The sequence below is a fragment of the Salmo trutta genome, chromosome 37, assembly GCF_901001165.1.
Source record: "Salmo trutta chromosome 37, fSalTru1.1, whole genome shotgun sequence".
Classification (NCBI taxonomy): Eukaryota; Metazoa; Chordata; class Actinopteri; order Salmoniformes; family Salmonidae; genus Salmo; species Salmo trutta.
The window spans coordinates 19,896,933-19,910,181 of record NC_042993.1 but is presented as its reverse complement, the minus strand read 5'-3'; positions in this window follow the sequence as shown (position 1 = coordinate 19,910,181).

Below are 13,249 nucleotides of genomic sequence, written 5' to 3'. Positions count from 1 at the left end.
CTAGAAAAGCAGTAGCATGTTGTTTAGAAAAAAACTCAATAGAATGAAGCAACCTAAATATGAACCAGGCTCAAAGGGAAGGCCTGTCCTCTTCTGGCTGTATGGAATGTTTTGTTTTATTTTGGTAACGCCACAAATGAGTCGGACTCGGGAGAGGTGAAGGTCGAAAGCCCTGCATCCTCCGAAACACGACCCCATACTTGACAACGCTCGCTTAACTCGGACAAATCCATCGTATGCGCCACACCGAACGCACTGTGTTTCATTGGATATCAATGTAATTCTGGTGTACCAAAATGCAATGATGCTGTCGGTGTGATTGAAGCGTTAGACCGCTGTGCAACTTGGGAGGCTTCAACGATTACATCTGTGTAGCGTCCCAGTATCTAAAGGGTTAATCCACCTCATAAAGGGCAAAAAAAGAGGATTCTCAGATTGTTCTGAAATGGTTTCTGTTGTTAGAAACAGGTAAGATTAGCATTCCTTCATCTTTATTTTGTTGAAATATAATTTGATCTCTGAGAAATTAAGCTAATTGATTGCACACAAATTTTGCATCTTAATTGATAGGTCCAATATTTATTGAATATTATATTATATAATATTATATTTGACCAAACTTTTTCTAACAATGAGTTTGACATGTGGAATCCCCCCCCACACACACACACACACACCAATCCCACCCCCAAAACAGGTATATGGTATCAGTTCTCTATGTCTGACAACTAGTAGGGAGCTGAAGCTCAGAGTATTGTTTGTTCTACCTTGGTAATGAATTCTCAGTGAATGTGATGGTGTTTTTCTCCCCCTGTTCAGAGAAATGATTCATAGTAGTTGGTAGGTTTATCCCATACTACATTCAGATGTTACCCAGTTCTGACCTGGTGCTGTTCCAGGTCATTTTCTTTTTAAGAACCCCCCTCCCCAATTTAATGTTAAAGGAATAGTTCACCCAAATTACAAAATGACATTGGTTTCCTGACCCTGTAAGCAGTCTATGGACAAGGTATCTTGAAACGGATTGTGTAACGCAATGATGTTACTTATAGATGATTTGGATATGAAGCGCAACAATTTTAATATAGGTACCATTGACATGCATTGGATTTGTGACACAAATGCTAAAAAGTTAATATTTGAAAGTGGCCAGGTAAACAAAACCAAAGAATGGGTTGCTGTCATTCCTTGTCCATAAACCGCTTACAGGGTATTTTGTTGTTTAGGGGGGTGCTGTTCTTAATAGTAGGATGGTGCTGTTCCTAACAGCAGGAACAGTACTATCTAGTGGTCAAAACCTGGTAATATCAGTATGTAGGATGGGACATATCCTAACAAACTTCAACAACTCATTTCTCTGAACAGGGGGGAAAAAACATCAACAAATTCACCCAGAATACATTACATTGACTAATCACAAGCTTGTTATTATTTTGGTGTGCACTCGGTTCAACCTCATTTCAAATTGGTTGTGAAATGATCCAGTTCAACGTTAAAAGGAGACTCCACAAGGAGACATCATCATACAGGGGCTCCTGAGTGGCGCAGCGGTCTAAGGCACGCCATCTCAGTGCTAGAGGAGTCACTACAGACCCTGAATTGATTCCAGGCTGTATCACAACCGGCCGTGATTGGGAGTCCCATAGGGCGCCGCACAATTGGCCCAGTTTCGTCCAGGTTAGGGTTTGGCTGGGGTAGGCCATCATTGTAAATAAGAATTTGTTATTAACTGACTTGCCTAGTTAAATAAAAATACACAATGGGGACTTTCTGTTTACAGACATCAACAAAATACATTCAGATCAATAAAATTAATCAAATAGGCTCTTCCTAATTTGTTCCAGAGAAGGCAGAGCCTAAAAAGCCAACTTAAACCAATAGCCATCCCATTTAGGCAGGGATTCAATACAATTGCGAGTTATAGAAGGCAATTTCCGATTGAACCGACATATGCAGTGTTTACCGTGAATGGGTTCCCTGCAAATGTGGGAAAATTGCCTTTAAAAGCCACAATGCCTATAACCCATGATCAGATTAAATCCCTGCATTTCATTCAATGGTCCTTTGTAGCTTCGTTAGTAGAGCAGGGCTCTTGTAACACCAGGGTAGTGGGATTGATTCCCAGGACCACCCACATGTGAAACGTATGCACGCATGACTAAGTTGCTTTGGATAAAAGCATCTGCTAAATTGCATATACTGTAATATAATATACTGTATATATTATAATGGTCTATAAAGATTATGCAGAAGTCATGATTCATTAAATGGAAAGCAATATGGCTGACAACGATTCCTATTGCTTGCATGGCCAGTCATCTATCATGTCAATAGAAGTTTGCGCCCTCCCTTAAGTAACACCTACATGATGATGCCATATTAACAAGTGTGTCAGATGCTGTAACTTCCACAGTTTTCCTCTGAGTGTCATACAGCAAGTGACGCCACAGCATGGGCCAACCAGATTTATGCAAAAGAGAAGACGCATCTCACCAGTGCGACTCCGCAGGAAAATGCTGCCACTTTGTCAAAGCTCCCTGTGGCTCACGCACCTCCTCTGAGCTGTCAGATGACCCAATCTATGGGCCGAGGTTAAACCATCCATTGAATGACCTTTAACCCCCAAGGCCAAGGGCGTCCTGATGCTAGTCAATCTTAGTCGAGCAAAAAGCCTCTCTTACTCTAAGAGATAGAAAAATGCTGGATGGTGCATGGAGGGATGAATAAGGGCTTGGTTCAATCCGTAGTGTGGAAGATCTGCCTTGTAACTCGATTGACATTTAAAGGCAATGTTACCATAGCCGTGGGAACTAGGAGTGCTGAAAAATCTCAATTTTAATTCAAAATATATATTTATTTTTTAACTAAATTTGGGAACTAGGACTTCTCTACTCCTGTATGAGCGGAGTAAACAGCACCTCAGCTGAGTGGAGCACAATACTCCCAAACAAAATATCTGTCACGGTTGTCGTAAGGATTGGACCAAAATGCAGCGGGAGTGTGTATACTCATCTTCTTTTTAATAGGCAGAAAGAAAGAAAAAAAAAAAACACGTATACAAAAACAACGACGATAAACAGTCCTGTAAGGCTTACAGCTATACAAGGAACAACTACCCACAAAATCCCATAGAAAAACACCCCTCTTAAATAGGACCTTCAATTAGAAGCAACTAGGAGCAGCTGCTTCCAATTGAAGGTCAACCCAACAAACACCACATAGAAATAGACATACTAGAACTAACATAGAAATAGACTAACAAGAACATAACCCAACAAACCCCGAAACACTCTAAACAAACACACCCCTGCCACGTCCTGACCAAACTACAATAACAAATAACCCCTTATACTGGTCAGGACGTGACAGTACCCCCCCCCCCCCAAAGGTGCAGACCCCGGATGCACCTTAAACAAAAACACAAAAATAAACCCAAAACAAAAATAATCCCAAACTAAAGGGAGGGAAGGGAGGGTGGCCACTGTCACCGACGGTTCTTGTGCTACACCCCCCCCCCTCCCCAACCTCCTACTACGGAGGTGGCTCAGGCTCCGGCCTTACTCCCCAACCTAACCTGTCCACCCCCGCTAACTGTTTATTATATTTTACCCTTCCTGAAGTCTCTGGACTAAGGTGCGTCGCTGGAAACCTCGGGCTGATGCGCGTCGCTGGAGACCTCGGGCTGATGTGCGTCGTTGGACACCTCGGGCTGAAGGGTGACTCTGGGAGCTCCGGACTGGAGGGCGACTCTGGGAGCTCCGGACTGTGGGCCGTCTCTGTCGGTTCCGGACTGTGGGCCGTCTCTGTCGGTTCCGGACTGTGGGCCGTCTCTGTCGGTTCCGGACTGTGGGCCGTCTCTAGACGGGGTACTGTTGCCGGAAGCTCTGAACGAGGCACTGTTGCCGGACACTCTGGACAGGGAACTGTTGACGGACACTCTGGACGGGGAACTGTTGCCGGACACTCTGGACGGGGAACTGTTGCCGGACACTCTGGACGGGGAACTGTTGCCGGACACTCTGGACGGGGAACTGTTGCCGGACACTCTGGACGGGGAACTGTTGCCGGACACTCTGGACGGGGAACTGTTGCCGGACACTCTGGACGGGGAACTGTTGCCGGACACTCTGGACGGGGAACTGTTGCCGGACACTCTGGACGGGGAACTGTTGCCGGACACTCTGGACGGGGAACTGTTGCCGGAGACTCTGGACGGGGAACTGTTGCCGGAAGCTCTGGACGGGGACTGCGCATTGAAGGCCTGATGCATGTGGCTGGCTTAGGAAGCGCCAGACTAGGGACACGCACCACAGGGCTAGTGCGAGGAGCAGGAGCAGGACGAGCTGGACTGGGCTGACGCACTGGAGGCCTGGTGCGTGGGGCTGGTACTGGAGGTACCAGACTGGAGACACGCACCCCAAGGCTAGTGCGAGGAGCGGGAACAGGACGTACTAGACTGGGCTGACGCACTGGAGGCCTGGTGCATGGTGCTGGCTTTGGAGGCGCCAGACTAGAGACACACACCTCAGGGCTAGTGCGAGGAGCAGGAACTGGATACACCGGGCCATGAGTAGGCACTGGAGGTCTGGAGCGCACCTCCTGCACAACCCGTCCTGGCTGGATGGTAATAGTAGCCCTGCACGAGCGGAGTGCTGGCACAGGGCGAACTGGGTTGTGCAGAGGCCTGATGGCTGCCGTGCGTAGAGCAGGTGTAGGGTAGCCTGGGCCTAGGAAGCGCACTGGTGGCCAGATGTGCTGAGCAGGCATCCTCCTCCCAGGCTGGATGCCCACGCTAGCACGGCACTTGCGCGGGGCTGGGATTGCTCGCACCGGACTGAGCGTGCGCATGGGCGAGATCGTGCGCAGTTCCGCATACACCGGCGCTCTCCTCTCCACACGCTCCCCATAATAAGCACGGGGAGTTGGCTTAGATCTAACGCCTGACCTAACCAATCTTCCCGTGTGCCCCCCCAAAAAAAATTGGGGGCTGCCTCTCAGTTTCCTCCAGCTCCCTTCGTTTTTCCTCTCAAAATCTTTGTTTATCCGCCCATGTCCATCCTTCTCGCCGGTGCTCCAATCCCCGTGTTCCTGCATAGCATTCCCGGTCCTCTCCAGTCTTCCTCCATGGTCCTTCTCCAGCTAGGATCTCTTCCCAAGTCCATGACTCCTTGAATTTCTCCTGTTGCTCCTTCCTTCGCTGCTTGGTCCTTTGGTGGTGGGTAGTTCTGTCACGGTTGTCGTAAGGGTTGGACCAAAACGCAGCGGGAGTGTGTATACTCATCTTCTTTTTAATAGGCAGAAAGAAGGAAAACAAAAACAAAAAACACGTATACAAATACAACGACGATAAACAGTCCTGTAAGGCTTACAGCTATACAAGGAACAACTACCCACAAAATCCCATAGAAAAACACCCCTCTTAAATAGGACCTTCAATTAGAAGCAACTAGGAGCAGCTGCTTCCAATTGAAGGTCAACCCAACAAACACCACATAGAAATAGACATACTAGAATAAACATAGAAATAGACTAACAAGAACATAACCCAACAAACCCCGAAACACTCTAAACAAACACACCCCTGCCATGTCCTGACCAAACTACAATAACAAATAACCCCTTATACTGGTCAGGATGTGACAATATCATGTTACCTTGTTTTCGCGGAGACAGCATTTATGGTAAACGCAGCATATGTAGGCTGAAACGGAAATGACCTTTAAATGTCAACCACGTTACAATGCAGATCTTCTGCGATATGGATTGAATCGAACCCTAAGACTCTAATGTGCTTGTTGCCAACACTTCTTCATTACCCTTAGAGGGATTGGTTACTCTGGTCGGAGTCTGTGCCAAATTGTCTGGAGGAGCCAACAGAAATTAAATGTCACAGGCAGCCCTGAATGCTGTTCAGCGGCCTCGACTTTACAGCGCAGTCTCTGCATTTTGCATCTTGAGGATTTATACCGTGCGTAAAATAAAATAAAATTCTCAAAGTGGACAGCTAGTCAGGATTTCTGGGCAGCCAGTGCACTCCACTCCATCCAGACATTAGATTAGGTCTCTCTCTGAGTTGAATAATAACTAGAAAACTGTTGAATTACAGATTAGTCTGGCAAACTCCCCAGCTGCTGCAAAATGTGTTGGCAGGCACAAGTACAGGTGTTTTATTGTCTGCATAAACTGCGGACTGGGATATGTACTGGGATGTAAAGAAGCTGTCTATGAATGAGCCTCAAGATTGTGTAAAGTTCTCTGAGCTCAGCATAAAAAGACAGTTATAGTTTTTGTAAAACAGCCCTATAACACATCCCAATCAAGTCAATGAAATATTCGTTAACAAGCGCATATTTCAAGTTAAGTAATTTTTCAGAGTAATTAGAAGTAAGGCTTTCCTCTACAAATGCGTACATTGATACAGAATGATGTATTTGTTATTATACAGAGGAATGTATTCAAATCAAATCCAACTGTATTGGTCTCACACACGTGTTTAGCAGATGTTATTGCTGGTGTAGCAAAATGCTTGTTTAGAATGCAGAACACGTTGTGGTGAGGGTGAGGAGGTAATGGCGTGTCACTGCAGGTCTGTAGAATAAAGCATCTCATCAGCACAAACTGCACTTAACACCAGATGACACTCTCCACAGAATCTGTGAGGTCTCTGTCAGTATACAAGCTTATGTAGAGCACACACTTTAGGTAAATCAGACCATTTGACCAATTTCCATGTATTATCCATGTACGTTTATGCAGCATAGTGTGCGACGACCTTATGAAAGCATTGACTTTCACTATATTATTTGGGTAACATTTAAACATTGGATATCATGCTATGATTCTGGGTATTCTTGCATTAAATCCCCGTTTTATAATGATAAATCACTAGGCTAATGTTCTTGCTACATGGGGCTTCTTTAATGTAGATCATTTGTTTACAAGGGACATTTCACTGGCTATTCATTCTTCATAATTAGCCCTAGCTACATGTCGTCTCACAGATGACCCTGTGTGAAATGTGGCGACGCTCGAGACAGACTGCCACGGGCGTGTACCATATTGCCAATGTGCTGCGGTCACACACATATACACAAACAACACATACATACTGCCAGCGCACCCACCAGTAACCCCCCATCCTCTCCTCCTCAACATGTGTCACGTCCTGACCATAGAAAGCTCTTATTTTCTATGATAGAGTAGGTCAGGGCGTGACTGGGGGTTCATCTAGTTTATATTTTCTATGTGGGGTTCTAGTTTAGTTTTTCTATGTTTGGGTGATTGGTAGGATTCCCAATTAGAGGCAGCTGGTAATCGTTGTCTCTAATTGGGGATCATACTTAAGTAGCATGTTTTCCACCTGTGGGTGATGGGATATTGTTTGTTTATGTGTAGTTGCATTGTCGTCACGTTTTGTTTATTCTTTTATTGTTTTTGTATATTGATAAGTTTCACTTTCTAATAAATTATGTGGAATGCTACTCACGCTGCGCCTTGGTCCGATCATTCCAACGAACGTGACAACATGCTGTAACATTTTCCTGTTATTAACACTTACATTTTTTCAATATAAAATAGTGTATATATTTTTTACTTTCAAAACACGCAATTCACCACCCTTTCGACACACCCACTCTTTTCCACCGCCCATACTACGGTCGTCATATTGGGATGCAACAACCCCCTTCTCGCGGAGACAGCATTCATTGTAAACGCAGCATATGTTGGCTGAAACTGAAATTACCTTTAAATGTCAACCTCGTTACAATGCAGATCTATTATAATTTTATAGCATTATTTTTGACAAAAGAGTCATTCGTGTAATCATTTCCCGTGACAAACTGCTCTGAACTGTGAAAGGTTTTGAAAATGGGTGGTAGGTTTTACGTAGTGTGTAGGACCATTGAAAATGTATGGGGTTAGCACCAGTAACTGGTAGCTGTAGTAGGCCTATGTTAATTAAATCGTTTTTTTTCATTGTGGTATGATGGGAATTGAAAATCTACCATGAATATCAGTTTGATACTTTAATTCAAATTTCTACACCATGAAGTCTATTCCCTCCCTTCTCTGAGAAAGGCTGTGCTTTATTGCATGTGTTCAATTAGAAGCTTAGGTGTCACGACTTCCGCCGAAGTCGGTCCCTCTCCTTGTTCGGGCGGCGTTCGGCGGTCGACGTCACCGGCCTTCTAGCCATCGCCGATCCACTTTTCATTTTCCATTAGTTTTGTCTTTGTCTTACACACCTGGTTTCAATTCCCCAATTACTTGTTCATTATTTAACCCTCTGTTCCCCCATGTTTGTTTGTGAGTAATTGTTTGTTGTATTGCGGTCCGTATTTGTGGCATTGTATTTATACGACGTGTATTGTTATATTATTGAGTAAAATTGCTTTCATTACTCATATCTGCTGTCCTGCGCCTGACTCATCTCACCAGCTACACACAGACGCATTACATTAGGCAGGGTGAACACATCATTCCTATTAGAACTCGTAGTGTAAAAAACAGATGTTCCACTAGAGCCATGTCTCATAAACAACAGTTCCATGTTGTAATATATTGAAGTCAACAGTAGGAATATTACAGGAGAGAGAGATTACAAATGGAAAGCAAATCCAAACCCTCCAATCAAGTCAAAGCCCAAACCTATGACATCATGACTGTCAAGCAGAATAGTTGGCCACCCATTGGTTGACCATCCGAGGAAGAGCCGTAGGGGTGAGAGGTCGCGGTGGGGCTGAAGCCAGGTCCTCTGTTTGTCTGGTACAAGGTGTCATCAGAAACAGATGGACCACAATTACACTCTCGGGTGACAGAGTGCATGTGGCTACACTAAGTAGCAGTAAATAGCTGGGATGTGTTGTAATAACAAGATAGGAGCTAGGAGTGAATATCAACACAAAACAAATACAGTGTGAGAACCATGAGCAGACCAGACAGAAGCTCTGGCACTGAATCAATAATGAGTAAGGAAATGCTGTTATTGTTTTGTCTCCACAAATTAGTAAATGTGGGGAAAATGCCAACAAATCAAAGCAATACAATTAACATACAGTATAAGCAATTCATAATATTTCTAAATGGTTGTACACTACAGCTCGAAGAAAATATGGGTTGTCCTAGGCAAGCTCTAAACTTCACAGCAAAATGATATGAACATTTCCACACTCTTGTGGAGTAATGGAATTTAGATTACAAGAAAATGTAATCCATTCTTATCATTTAAAAACAATATGAAATTGGCTGAAATGTTCATATTCCTAAAGCCTCCTTCTTAAAATGCAAATGAGTTGCTAGCCAGGGTTCCTACTCCTGCTTAAATGTTAAAAATACACTTACTTTCATTGCCATGGTGGGGGTGGGGGAGGGGACAAAACCTAAATGATACATGAACTCCCTCCTCATCCTTCATGTCTGTGCTCTCTGTTCCATGAACCAAGGGGAGAGCTGTTTCCCATTACGCCACTCATGATGCCTCAGAATGGGAACCCAGCATGGTGCCATTATAGGGTCCATTTATGATAGGTGGTGGTGGGGTTGTTGTAAAAGCACTCCTTAAAAAGCTATGCCAGTTCCCATGCAGTGCTATTACACGCCGACCTTGGCTGCCTGCGGATTCTCGACCCCACACTGGGAACCCGCAGCACAGGGTGATTAGACTGGACCACAATCTCTGGAGACTGACCGCAGCCAGAGCTAAGAGTTCGTTTTACAAGGGAACGGAGAAGCACATTTTGTGTGTGTGTGTGTGCATGCCTGTATGTTCGAACTAACTACAGTATCTACAATCTTTCTACCCAAAAGTGTGTCCCTGTCATAAGGCTGTGTTAAGGCACATGGACAAGAGGCGTTATAATTAAGCAATAAGGCCCGAGGAGATGTGGTACATGGCCAATATACTCCGGCTAAGGGCTGTTCTTATGCAAGACGCATCGCGGAGTGCCTGGACACAGCCCTTAGCTGTGGTATATTGGCCATATATCACAAACCACCGAGGTGCCTTATTGCTGTTATAAACTGGTTACCAACGTAATTAAAGTAGTAATAATAAATGTTTTGTCATACCCATGGTATACAGTCTGATATACCACGGCTTTCAGCCAGTCAGCATTCAGGGCTCGAACCACCCAGTTTATAATGCTGCCTGACAATGTCATATCCTGTCTCAGTGACTGATGGGAAAGGAAAGAGACAGTTTGATGAGAGAGGATGAGAGGAGGCCCCGGGAACAGGAACAAGCTGAATCATGTCAATGATGATAAGCATCATCATAACACCTTTTATTCATTTTGCTCATTTACAGAAAGGACTTTGAAGCAACTGGCAGAAAGTATTCATACCCTTTGACTTCTTCCATATTTTGTTCTATTACATCCTGAATTAAAAATATATTAAATTGCGATTTTTTTGTCACTGACCTACACACAATACCCCATAATGTCAAAGTGGAATTAGTTTTTATTTTTTTATTTTACATTTTTACAAATTAATTAAAAATTAAAAGCTGAAATGTGTTGAGTCAATAAGTATCCAACCCCTTTGTTATGACAAGCCTAAATAAGTTCAGGAGTAAAAATGTGCTTAACAAGTTACATAATAAGTTGCATGGACTCACTCTGTGTAAAATAATAGTGTTTAAAAAGATTTTTGAATGACTACCTCATCTCTGTACTCCACACATACAATTTATATGTAAGGTTCCTCAGTCGAGAAGTGAATTTCAAACACAGGTTCAACCACAAAGACCAGTGAGGTTTTCCAATGCCTCGCAAAGAAGGGCACCTATTGATAGAACACAAGCATTTTGCTACACCTGTAATAACATCTGCTAATAAATCAAATTTGATTTCATAATTTTTTTCTTTAACAGACATTGAATTTGAGCATGGTGAAGTTATTAATTACACTTTGGATGGTGTATCAATACACCCAGTCACTACAACGATACAGGTGTCCTTCCTAACTCAGTTGCCGGAGAGGATGAAACCGCTCAGGTATTTCCCCATGAGGCCAATGGTGACTTTAAAACAGTTACAGTTTAATGGCTGTGATAGGAGAAAAATTAGAATGGATTAATAACATTGTAGTTACTCCACAATACTAACCTAATTGACAGAGGGAAAAGAAGGAAGCCTGTACAGAATATAAATATTCCAAAACATGCATCCTGTTTGCAACAAGGCACTAAAGTAATACTGCAGAAAATGTGGCAAAGCAATTCACTTTTTGTCCTGAATACAAAGTGTTATGTTTGGGGCAAATCCAATATAACTCATTACTGAGTACCACTCTTGTCACGCCCTGACCATAGAGAGCCCTTGGTTCTCTATGGTGTAGTAGGTCAGGGCGTGACTAGGGGGTGTTCTAGTTCAATATTTCTATGTTGGTGTTTTGTATGGTTCCCAATTAGAGGCAGCTGGTAATCATTGCCTCTAATTGGGGGATCATATTTAGGTAGCCATTTCTCCCACTTGTGTTTGTGGGATATTGTTTTGTCTTGGTGCTTGTGTTACCACGTAGTCATGTTGTGTTACTTGTTTATTGTTTTGGTTAAAGAAGTTTCACTTTAAATAAATATGCGGAACTCCAATCACGCTGCGCCTTGGTCCGTCTCTTACAACAACCGTGACAACTCTCCATATTTTCAAGCATAGTGGTGACTGCATCATGTCATGGGAATGTTTTTAATCGTTAACGACTGGGAAGTTTTCAGGATAAAAAATGAATGGAATGGGATGTAAGCACAGGCAAAATCCTAGAGGAAAACCTGGTTCAGTCTGCTTTCCACCAGACACTGGGAGATGAATTCACCTTTCAGCAGGACAATAACCTGAAACACAAGGCCAAATCTACACGGGCGTTGCTTACCAAGAAGATAGTGAATGTTCCTGAGTGGCCGAGTTACAGTTTGACTTAAATCTACTTGAAAATATATGGCAAGACGTGAAAATGGTTGTCTAGCAATGATCAACAACCAATTTGACAGAGCTTGAAGAATTTTGAAAAGAATAATGGGGAAAATGCAGGTGTGGAAAGCTCTAAGAGTCTTGCCCAGAAAGACTCACAGCTGTAATCACTGCCAAGGGTGCTTCTACAAAGTATTGACTCAGGGATGTGAATACTTATGTAAATGAGATAGTTCTGTATTTCATTTTCAATATAATTTGCAACAATTTAAAAAAACATGTTTTCACTTTGTCATTATGGGGTATTTTGTGTAGATGGGTGAGAAAAATGTATATTTAATCAATGTTAAATTCAAGCTGTAACAAAAAGTGGAATAAATCAAGGGATATGAATACTTTCTGAAGGCACTGTACTATAGTGTACAACTATCCCATTCAAGCTATGGACAATCTGAAAAAGAGACAAAAAGCTCTTCATAATGCATTCATATAGAAGTAACTTTGTGATACAATGCTGTATGAAGCCATACAAGTCATAGACCTGTGCTGCATTTATATGCTGGGGTACAATGACTCTACATTTTACACTTTAGTCATTTAGCAGACGCTCTTATCCAGAGCGACTTACAGTAGTGAATGCATACATTTAATACATTATTTTTCTGTACTGGCCCCCCGTGGGAATCAAACCCACAACCCTGGCGTTGCAAACACCATGCTCTACCAACTGAGCTACTCTATAGCATTCATTGACCACCGCCATCCATATTGAAGTTCAATCTTTCTATTGTCGCTCACTCACACTCACTCTCACTCAGTCACACTCACTCGCACTCACAAGTAACAACTTATTGAAGGTAATATCTTCACTTTATTCTATTCCATTTCCCCATCTCCCAAAGCCACCTCGTGCACTGAATTGTTATTGATTGTGTGGACTATGTGTCCCATTTCCCTGTAAACACACATTATGAGGCAGCAGTCACCAGTCTTCTCTAAGGAGTGGCACCACGCAGTACAACAGCCAATGGTGTAAGAGAAAATCTAAATGAAATGTAAAAGTAATAAACAGAATCCTCAATCTCCATAGTAAGACAGGGAGTTGAGTCAGCCCAACTATCATGGAGGGTCCAAGCCAGCAATTCACATTTCAAAGCATCCTTTCTGTCCTTTCTTCTAATTTTGAAGATTATGTAACTTTGCATAAGTATTTTGCTACTCCATAATCCACTTATGTGTTTTATTTCATATAGAGCCCTTGGATGGCCCTTAAATGCCAGAATAAAGAAGAGTGTGTGGGGGGGGGTGGGGGGGGGGTTGAGATAGTTTTTGGTTGAACA